At 41.4% G+C, this 11,355-nt stretch overlaps 1 long non-coding RNA gene across 1 annotated transcript; it reads left to right on the top strand.

The window, feature by feature from the left end:
* Positions 1–1,129: 1,129 nt before the first annotated feature.
* Positions 1,130–10,772, top strand: LOC135106863 (uncharacterized). Its single transcript, XR_010271485.1, has 2 exons — positions 1,130–1,845; positions 9,842–10,772. It is a non-coding gene; the product is annotated as an uncharacterized LOC135106863 (long non-coding RNA).
* The last annotated feature ends 583 nt before the right edge of the window (positions 10,773–11,355 follow it).

Raw genomic sequence — 11,355 nt, forward strand, 5'->3', positions numbered from 1 at the left:
TCATTGGCCATTAGTACTCAGAGAGAGAGAGAGAGAGAGAGAGAATCGAGCTTGGATGAACCGTGATTCGTTGCTTCACTCGCATGATTTAATGTTCTTATGCTCTCCTCCATCTCACTCTTCAGGAACATACTCAAAGTGCATCTACAGCTTTACCGAAGCTCGCTGGTTTGTTATCTAATGCACAAAAGAATTACTTAAAAAAAATATCGCATAATGAGTTCTCCTTTTCTCACACATCATTTGCAGGGATAAGGATTGAAGTTGTCCAATTAAAAGAAATCGAACCTTTATCTCGCCCCATTACTCCAAGTCAGGGTCCGTGTTCTGAAGCGCTTTGGGTTCTCGTGAGTATTTTCATAAGCCACAGAGAAGACAAGTTGAGTTATGTGTCATTATTAATCTATTACTAGAATCATGAAAACCGTCTTGAAAACTCCCTTTTAAACGTAATCGAGATAAGGCTCCGAAACGTTTGGAAATATGATTCAGTGTCGCTACTTTTCGAGACTCCACTGAACAAGCATCGCTTGCTCCAGTATCACAAAAAGAGATGGTCCCGATATGGCTCACGTAATGGGAACGCATGTATTTGTGGCACACGATTCTAAGTTTGGATATGCGGAGGTGACAGAGAACCTGACTTTTCCTCCGTGACTGTCAGAGAGAGAGAGAGAGAGAGAGAGAGAGAGACTCACACACAGGCTGGGGACGACCCTTTGCCTGGCTTGTGCCGCGCTGTCAAACGGCCCCCGCACGATCTTCCAATGAAATAAATACACCCATTAGACTCCTCTGACATCTATATAACGCCTCATTCACACCTTGCTTGGAAAATCAGGCTTAACTTTATTCACAAAGAAGCGCTAGAATGAGGAACAAGGGCGACTGTGCAGGAGGCGAGCGGGAAAACGTATCTTACCACACACGTCCCTCCTTCAGGCTGGGCCAAGTGCTTCCATAGTTCCCCTTGCCTGAGGTGTGTGTCGTTCCTCCGGTGCTCAGTGCTCAGATTTTGTGGATATTGTGGATATTGACAAGTTCAATCAGTGTTTATCCCTCGGACTGGCTGTATGGTGAGCTGTTAGATCACCAGCGTAAGGTAAGCGAGCCGAGGACGTGAGTATACGTCTGTTAAATGCCTATTGAATGAATTGGTCATTTAATTTGCCCACATTAGTGAACTTTAAAGTTGACCATTACTATTAATAGTCTTAAAAGGAGATTAATATGATTGCAGGGGGTTTAAACACGGTCATTCATCACGTTCAGGAGGGTTTTCATGAATAAATAACGATTGAAATATTACTTTATTGTATTGCTCTACGTTTCCCACTCACGTTTGCAGGTATACACGTTCACTGTGACACAATACACACGTTTTAAACTAATGCTTCGGTATAGGAGGGGAATTATGGAAGGGAATGTTCTAAACCACTTGTATGAGTCCTCGTATGGAGCATCTAAATGAGGAATAGCGTGGGGAGCGTGCTGGTAACCAAGGCATTTGTGCGTAAGGGAGGGAGGGAGGGAGAGAGACTAGAGAGATGATAGGAGGAGGTGAGGAACAAGGAGAAAGACATTCTGGCTTCCTCGTGGTCGTAGAATAGGCGGGAAGGATGGAAAAGAGAGAGAAAAAAGTCGATAAATCATGTAGCGAGGCACACCACAGCTGACCAAACCCCGCCCTCTCTCCTCTCGCCTCTCCTCTCACTCTCTCCTCGCCGCCCGCCTCCTTCACCCGCCCTCCCCTCACCCCGCCACTACTTCTCCTCCAACTGTCAACACACTCCTGTCAGACTCCTAAGTGTCCACGCCTGCCTCTCCATCACCTGATTTCGGAAGGTTAGGCTACTCCACCTCACGTTTTCCCTCTTGTATGTTAGTGGTGTTTTGATGCGTGGTGGTAAATGACGCTACCTTGCTTGAGATTTGCTGTGTGTTCGCGGGCTGTCATATGGTACGTAATATAAACATTTACATTGAACCATATGATAGCCTAAGATGTCATACTGATTTTTTTTTTCTTTTTTAAGTAAGCAGATCAAGTTTGGTACGTATTCTGAAACAATTTGCTTTCTCACCAGGACTATTTTCTGGGGCCTTACAGTATGTTCTTATAGTAGTTCTTGTAGTTCTTATAGTAGTTCTCAAGAGTGTTTCTCATGATGATAATGGAGGTATCTTGTTAATCTGTCATTAGAACCATACAAAAAAAAAAAAAAAAAACTCAGAAAACCGTGTAACCAACTAGAGCCTTTCGAATTAAGTGGAGATGAGGCGCGGAATATGGTCCAAAGACTGCATTCTCTAACTCGTTCGCATCTTACTCCTACTTTTACAAGGCTTGAGTGTAAGTTACAGGGATTTTTCAAGGTTACATGATCCTAGCAATAGTTAAGCAAACATTCTGCGTCATTATTTGGGGCAAACACATGTGAACTGGACCAATAATGCTGTAGCTCTAGAAAATAGTCTTGATGAGAGAACTAACATGTTTTGCACCATTATAAAGGAAAAACACATAGAAATCAGATTAATCATCCCTGTGGCCCTTGGAAACAGTCCTGACGAAAGAACGAAGGCTTTCAACATACAGGATTACTTTATAGACTCTTCTATAGTGGGAATTTTTGTAATTTTCTTTTGCACGAGAATTAGGACAGCTTTTTAAAGGACTCTCATGGCAGATTAAATTCCCAGATACACAGGGAACCCAAAGAGGAGAACAGGAACATAACCTCCTCTGGGGACGTGTTTTGAAATGCTTTGTTCTCTGATGACTTGGTAAACACTTATCAGTGTCTCTGGGATAATTAGCCTCTTGAAGCATCGTGAAGTTATGTAGGATGCTGAGTAAGTGTTTCATATGAGTCTCTCGCACTTGTCTCTCGAGTACGCAAGAGTTCTGAAATCATAATTGCTACTTTCTTGATAGAGCATTGGGGTGTATGTCAGTGGAGGTTCTGTTTGTGACGAGCTCTGCGGTTTGGGTTCGATGTAGTGGAGCTGGTTCGGGTTTCAGGTTCGGGTGTGGATGAACCCGCTGGCGTTTGTTGTTTTGGTTAAGTTTTTAGGGAGGAGAGAATTAGAACCTGTTAAAAGGAGTTGTGACGAGACGCCGACACGTTTCAGAAGACGTTTCAGGAGTAACTCAACGAGACTGGTTTCGATTCGAGTCACCAGCGAAAATAAATGATAAATGAATTACAGAGTGTAAACCGAATGTTCGTAGTGGTTGACAGTTAGAAATGAAGCAAATTAGGTACTTATGAACTGTTCGAACTAATGAATTATAAAATGGTACCGAAACACGTAGCTACCAGGAATGGTAGAAAATGAAGTTACGAAAGAAGTGATAAAACAACAAGAATCACCACTACAACAATTACTACCACCACCCCCACCACCACTACCACACTACTAACACCAGCACTAACACCACCACCATCATCATTAATATTACAGTCGTTGTTGCTACTACATTAATTATATAACCACTACCCCTACAATAACTACTATTCCCACTACCACAGACCAGCTACGGTATTGGAGATGGCTACCCGTTCATTATACATGAGCATAGTAGCGGCGGTCAACAATAGCCCTGATGAATAATGATGGCTCCTGTACTTGAGAATATGTGACACATCAGCCAGTCGTATTCACCTGCCTGCTCTTCTTACTGAGGCCAGACTTATATTCGTGTTTGTTGCGGCGGCGGGCTGCCTATCGGCTATCCTGTCACACAACAAGAACTAGCTACTACTACTACTACTACTACTACTCCTACTACTACTACTACTACTACTACTACTACTACTACTACTACTACTACTACTACTACTACTGCTACATTTTTCCTTTTTTTTTCTTTTAGGTTAATCTTACTAACGACACCATTTCATATACAGTAGCGAAACTTATGTGTGGCTTTTTCGTAAATGTAAAAATCTTTTAAGACACGAGTCTGATATGGCTGTAATAGCTTCCAGAATGTGCTTATATTTTTTCTAACTCCAGCAAGCTCTGCACCACTCCATCAGCTGAGCCCAAACTGACGTAGTGTGCTGTCCTAGGCAAGGAATGTACGGGGATTGAAGGAAAACTGGATAGAAATACTTACATGTGCTGACCCAGGCAAGGAGTATACAGTAATAAAAAAAAAAAAAAAAAAAACACTGGATGATAACAGAAACGGAGACAGGAACGTATGTAGTTCAGATCCGGTGTACTGAAACTAGTTAAACCCATCCACCCATTCATCCACACACACACACACACACACACACGATCAAAGGAGCTTCTCTGTACCACCAGACACCACCATTAATAACACCAGCGCTCCCGAGAGGACAAGAGCAATTACTAAGGTATGACTGTCGGCCCACACGCGGCTTCCAGAAGTCATCCACAGTGTGTTTCCTCCCATCCATTACAAACTAACGAGATAGGTACTGGTGCACTCACACCTATGCTGCCATTAATCATTCAGCCACACTACTGCTGCTCAGACACCAATGCGGACTGACGCGGCTAAGTTTGTGTGAATTAAAAAGCTACTTGAATGGTCGGTTGGTTGGCTGGTTTTATAAGTCGGCTTATCTTGAGAACTTGATTTTTTTTCCTTCTCTCGTCGAATTTCTTCCGTTTTATTTATTTTATTTTATTTTATTTTATTTTATTTTTTTGTCTTTTCTCTCTGCCTCACGTTTTTTTGAATGAAAGACTTACTTATTTCCTTGTATTTTTGTGTGTGAATTTAAGTCCCGCCTGTGATTGAAAGTCCTCTAGTTCCTCTTCATGTTACGCATTGAAAAGAAGCAACAATTAAAAGGCTTTGCTATTATTATTAATTTTTTCAAGCCGCTTTGAAACCCGTACTTGTTTCCGTCTTTCCAATTAGGAATAACTTTTGTTTTGGAAAATATATATACTACGTGGTTTTTGGAGTTCTCATCTCTCTCTCTCTCTCTCTCTCTCTCTCTCTCTCTCTCTCTCTCTCTCTCTCTCTCTCTCTCTCTCCATCAGTTTCTAAGGGTGTTTTTACTGTTTTTGTGACAGATTAACAAGATATCTACAACCTTCTTGGTTGTAGATATCTTATATCTATCAAGATATGTATCAAGAAACCTTCTTGAGAACCCTTCTTTTCACCTCTGTGGCTTTTGAAAATCATCGTGGTGAGAGAGCAAAACGTTTCAGAATACGGGCCTTTGTTCTCTCATGACAACTTTCAAAGACTACAGAGATGAACAATTCGGATACTTGTCCTCCTCACGGTACACAGAGAATTCTTAAAACCCCCAATAACGTCCATTACAGGATATTTTGAGGGATGGATTTCAGGCAGAGAGAGAGAGAGAGAGAGAGAGAGAGAGAGAGAGAGAGAGAGAGAGAGAGAGAGAGAGAGAGAGAGACAGCTACGTGTCGCCTGAGGTATTGAAGCATAACTCTCAAAGATGATATTCACGAGGGGGACGAATTTGAGAGATTAAAGAAGTTCCTAAGATTAATGAGGGTTAAAACTCCTGACGGTGCCTCTGCCTTGACTAGAAAGAGAGAGAGAGAGAGAGAGAGAGAGAGAGAGAGAGAGAGAGAGAGAGAGAGAGAGAGAGAGAGAGAGAGAGAGAGAGAGAGAGAGAGAGAGAGAATCATGAGGAGAGGAAGGGACGAGAATGGGGTGGAATTAATGCTGGTATAGGGAGGAAAATGATGTGGAAGAGAGTGGTGGATGGCGAGAGGAGTGCGGGAGGAGGAGGAGCAGTAGGAGGAGGAGGAGGAGGAGGAGGAGGAGGAACGGGCTGTGTGGGTGGCCGTTGGGGAAGATAAGGGTATGTAGATGGTTGGAGTGAGATGCATGATAGTGGTGGCGGTGGTGGCAGTAGTGGTAGTAGTAGTAGTAGTAATAGTAGAGGTGGTGGTGGTGACGTAAGGTCCTGGTGGGAATATATCAATGGAGGATCTTTTGATATACGTACGTACATAGAAGTACATGGGAGTATCAGACACTAGGAGACATAAAAGAAGGTATCTGTTCATCTATTCATTGAGGACTACGTGTGAACAGGATAGAAATAAGACGAAGCTCTTCTTTCTTCCATGATTCCAAGTGTAATTGGTTAAAGTAATTGCCTTCATTCTGGAGATATATGAATTACCCGTGGGGAGAACAGAATGGAAACAAAACAAAGCTCGTTTTCCTTATGATTCCAAGAGTGAATGGATAACTTGTCTTAATTGTAGAGATAATATGAAGTACATGTAGTATAACAGGTTAGAAGTAAAAACAAACTTTATTTTTCACCTACGATTCCAAGTGTAAATATCTAAATTGATTGTCTTTATTGTAAAGTTATTTTTATTTATTTATCTATTTGTTTATTTATTTATTATTTATTATTGATTTTTTTACGTGTACTTAATGGCTTAGTTTCTCAAGTTTCTCTCTGACAGGTACGTGTGGTTGGTGTACGGTGGATTGGTTGCCTCTCCTTCCTTAGCGGGTGGGTAAGCTGAAGCGTGCCATAGAGGTGTTTGGTATACAGTCACTTGGTAATGGAGCGGATGGTTCTCAGATCATGTAGGCCTTAGGTCAGATGATCCTCAAGACAGATCTGCCTGAGTGCAAATGGTACTCGTGACAGTATCCAAATCACTTGATCCCCAAAATGTCTCTAGATTCAGACGTCTGAATACAGGCTTCGTGAAGGGGGCATGTGGATCCGCACACACTAATATAATGTTCATCAACTCGTCCATCACATACTCAGCCTATCAACTCAGCCAGTCAACCATATCCATCCACTCACCCACAACCCCAATATCAACTGACTAGCTCCAGAGGCGTTTATGTAAACTCTATAAGGGACATAACGAGTTGATGCATACAATATCCTTAGGGTTCAAGCTTGATGGTTAAATTCAGAAAAGATATAGGAAGAAACTGGTTGACGAAGAGTGGCAGATGACAGGAATAGACTCAATCATCAAGTTGCTCTTACCGAGTCAACATAAGCCTTTAAAAATAATAGAAAAAAAAAGTTCGTTATGGATAGGGGTGATAGTGTTTTATGGAAGGACAAACACACGAAGGTCTACAGGTTTCTTACGGCTTCTCATCTATTCTTGTTTTCTTATGTTGCTGTACTCCATAGACATAAACAAAGGACTGGAATCTTCATCTAACTCCGAGTCTTTACCATACGGAGCAAGGTACCATGTCCCTTTCCTTGTCTCCTTAACCTTCCCAAATTATTAGATCGAATTATTAGGCCGTGAACCAGAGTATGTTACTAATTCAGTTTCGGTCATGTTATTCCTTCCTTCCTCTCGCCTCTCATTTGTTGCTTTTCTTTCCGTTGTATTTCCTTCCATTCCTTTCCTGTTCCGTTTTATTCCTTCATTTTCTTCGGCCCCCCCTTTTTGCCTTTTTATCTCCTTTTTTTTTCCCTCTTCTCTTACCACTCTTCCCTTCGCTTTTCATTTTTATCCTTCCTTCCTTTCTTCTCTCTCTTTTTTTTTTTTTTTTTCGTTCACTCGTCTTTCCTTTGTACTGTTTCCTATTTTTTTTTTCATGGCATTCCTTCTTATCCTATGTTTTCATATACCTGTTAGTTTCTACTGTCATTCCCATTCCTTCCTCTCCTTTGTCTTCGTTCACTCGTCCTGTCTATATTGCTTCCTGATTCTCTTCTCTCACTATTCCCGGATGGTGGATGGTAGAACGGTAAGGTTTTTGGTGGCGGTGATGGTTATGGTAGAAGAGGACCCTGTTATACCTAATACAGGCCAGCTGACCGCACTAAACTGTATACTCTTATCCCTACACGTCCTCGTAAAAGAAATTGACTTCTCTTGATGGCTTCCCTCGTTGAATGGTGCCTGCCTTCCCCTACCGGACTTTCAGATTTCTACATTTTGTACATAAGGACGTAAGGGAAGCTGCAAGAATCCAATAGGCCTACAGGTGGTAGTCCCTCTCTTAAACTTGCCTACCTGTATTCACCTATCATCCCCATCTATAAATTTATCTAATGTTCTTTTAAGTCTCTTATTGACTGCACGAATAACATGATTACTGAATCTGTTTCAATATATCACTCTATTTAGGAACCAATTTTCATCTGTACGCCTCTTTAGATATAACTCTATCAAGCTTCAACTCGTTACTTCTTGTCCAATCCTGATTTGTAACACTAAGGATCTTATCTACTCCGTTGTTGTAGCCCTAAGGATATAGACACCCTTGCTTTAACTATAAGGATTTTTTTCCACCCTTTTTATAACCATGTCGATTTTGCTTATCCATAATTGTTATTACCCTAAGAATCTTGCTTACACTCCTGTTATAACTCAATGGATTTTGTTTACACCCTAGTTTTAACCCTAAGATTTTTGTCTATATCCTTGTTATAATCCTAGGGACCTTGTTTACACACCCCATCTAAGCCTAAAGATCTACAGCCTTGTTATGACTCTAAGGATCTTGCTTATTCACACTTGTTATAATGATATACTGAATTGAACTATAGATAATGTTATGTTAAAACGGTACTTTTTTTTTTTTTTAGTCTTCCCTCAACCAGCATCACATGACCCCTCGCCCTTTACCCTCCTCTGTGGATATTGAATAGCTGAGATTTATTAGATTTGCCTTCCCCTGCGTGAATGATATTTATTGGGACATGACTGCAGTGCGTGCCCCCGTCCGTCAGTCAGGCCTCTCGCTAAATCGGCGTGCTGTACTGCGCCAGATTACTCCTCGTTAACCCGGATATCAGTGTATGGAATGAGAGGCAGGGAGATAGAGATAATGTTCAGAGAGAGAGAGAGAGAGAGAGAGAGAGAGAGAGAGAGAGAGAGAGAGAGAGAGAGAGAGAGAGAGAGAGAGAGAGAGATGGGGTGTTTACCGTCAGGAAACTTTTAAAAGGTATTTGGAAAAGTTGCAGTACCTACGCTGATAGTTGTCTTAATGTTCTTAGTCTCTCTCTCTCTCTCTCTCTCTCTCTCTCTCTCTCTCTCTCTCTCTCTCTCTCTCTCTCTCTCTCTCTCTCTCTCTCTCGGCAGCGAAACAAAGAAAGAAATAGTGAACCAGGTTAGCCCCGCCTCACGAAACAGAACACTATCGTTACATTATCATAACACTATCGTAAATATGGCTTTGGGTGCCTCTTATTACTCTCCCAGTTCTCTCTCCCTCCCTCTCTCCCTCCCTCTTTCACTCCTTCCCTCCCTCCCCTACTCCCTTTTTCGTTTTCCAGTATTTTGGTTTCTGTTTCTCTCTCTTCTCCTCCTCCCTTCCTCCATCTCATTCTCTCTTTCTTTCTCTCCGTTTGAATGATTGATCGTAATGTGACAGAAAAACGATAGAAATGTTGGAGGAGAGAGAGAAGAAAATGGATAAGTAGATAGAAAATACAGATGTATAAAGAAAAGGAATAAAGGGAAAATAAAAAAAATCTTAGAAAAGGGATGCAAAAAGGGTTACAATAAGGAAAAATATATAAAGGAAAGGGAAAGATAGAGAAAGACGGATAGAAAAGACTTTGAAAAGGGTAGAAAAGGAGCGAAAAATGATAAGGGAGGATAGATAAAGGATACTTAGGTAATATGTGGGAGGAATAGAAAGAAAAGTCACAGAAAATCAAAGAAGAGCGTGTGTATTGTTTAATTGGTACGTAAAAGGCAGAAATTATTTTGCTTTTAAAATATTCTGCCTTCATTTGTAGCGTATATATATTTTTTCATACCTCTTTTTGTTATGTAAGGCGCAATGATTGTTCTATGTCTTTCTTATTAATATTTCTTTCCTATATCTCCGTTTTTCTCTCTGACCAAGATGGGAGTTTGGTGACGGGTATCCAGCGTGTGTTTGTGTCTGCTGAGAGGGCGGAGGGTGGAACAAACGGTAGGACGGTCTGGACTGGAGTGCCCGACTTCATAAACTATGGGTGTCTAGGTGCAGGTCACCCCAGCAACGAACAACGCCTGACCCTTTGTCACCTCTTGTCCACTCCTGCTTCCACCTGCTGAATTCTGTGGTCTGCCATCACCAGTAAATATAGGAACAGAGAAAAGGACTTATGATTTCCACGCCACCAGCTAATCAACTCTATCGCAAGAAATGGTGGCAGCTGTGGGATCGGGTTTCTAGCGGTGTAAGGTAGTTTGTTTGTTGGTGAAGTGGGAAAATCATTAGTTCTTTCTCTGGCAGTGGTTTTATTCGGCTTCTTATACTCTATTTTTTTTTTTTTTTGGTGAAGTGGGAAATATCAGTTGTTTCTCTGACGTTGATGAGATTCGTCTTCTTGCACAGTAGTTTTGTTGGTGAAGTGGGAGAATCATTAGTTCCTTCTCTGGCAGTGGTGTTATTCGGTTTCTTTTATTTAATTTTGCTGGTGAAGTGAAAAAAAAAAAAAAACTAATAGTTCATTCTCTGGCATTAGTGGGAATTACCTTCTTACATTATAATTTTGATGATGAAGTGGGGAAAATCAATAGTTCTTTCTCTGGCAGTCGTGGTATTCGGTTTCTTATATTTAATTTTGTAGGTGAAGCAAAAAAGAATCACTAATTTCATGTCATTGCTATCCACCTTCCAGTTAGTTTAATGGAGTGGAAAATCCTTTGCTTCAGTACCTCTTCTCTATATGCTATGGTGACGGCAGCCCTCAGGTAGTAGCTGGAGAGGGCAGAGATACGCTGATGCTAGATGGCGACTCCTGAAACTCTGTCTTGATCCTGGGATTTAAGAATACCGGACTAAATAACCATGCTTTCTTTCGCTTTTGAAACTCTCTCTCACTGTTAAAGTTTTAGAAGGGGAAATACCTGTTTTTTTTTGGTGTTTTATGCGTTAGCTTGACTCCATTAGGGTAGAAATACATAAAGAAAGCAATTATTATCACTATTATTACTATCACCACCACCACCACCACCACCATCAGGCCCATTTTCCCGTCAGAATGCGCCAAGTTAGCACATTCTGGGGATAAACTCGAGAATTAAACTTACAAATCTTAATCCTCACACCGCCATCAGACACGAGACTCTCACACTCTCTCTCTCACGCCCCTCGTGAACCATTCGCTCTCTCTCTCTCTCTCTCTCTCTCTCTCTCTCTCTCTCTCTCTCTCTCTCTCTCTCTCTCTCTCTCTCTCTCATATTTTCACACGTTTCTTTTATACTTCAGCGATTTTTCCTTATATTTTCCTCCTCCTCCTCCTCCTCCTCCGTATCTCATTGCATAAGAGTTGGAACAAAAATCGGCTTCAATTTGTTTTTTTCTTTACGTTTCTTTGTGTTTCTCCTCAACTTTTTCCTCGTCCTCGCTCTCATGTTTTTCTTTCTCCT

Source organism: Scylla paramamosain, chromosome 14 (assembly GCF_035594125.1).
Source record: "Scylla paramamosain isolate STU-SP2022 chromosome 14, ASM3559412v1, whole genome shotgun sequence".
NCBI classification, from domain to species: Eukaryota; Metazoa; Arthropoda; class Malacostraca; order Decapoda; family Portunidae; genus Scylla; species Scylla paramamosain.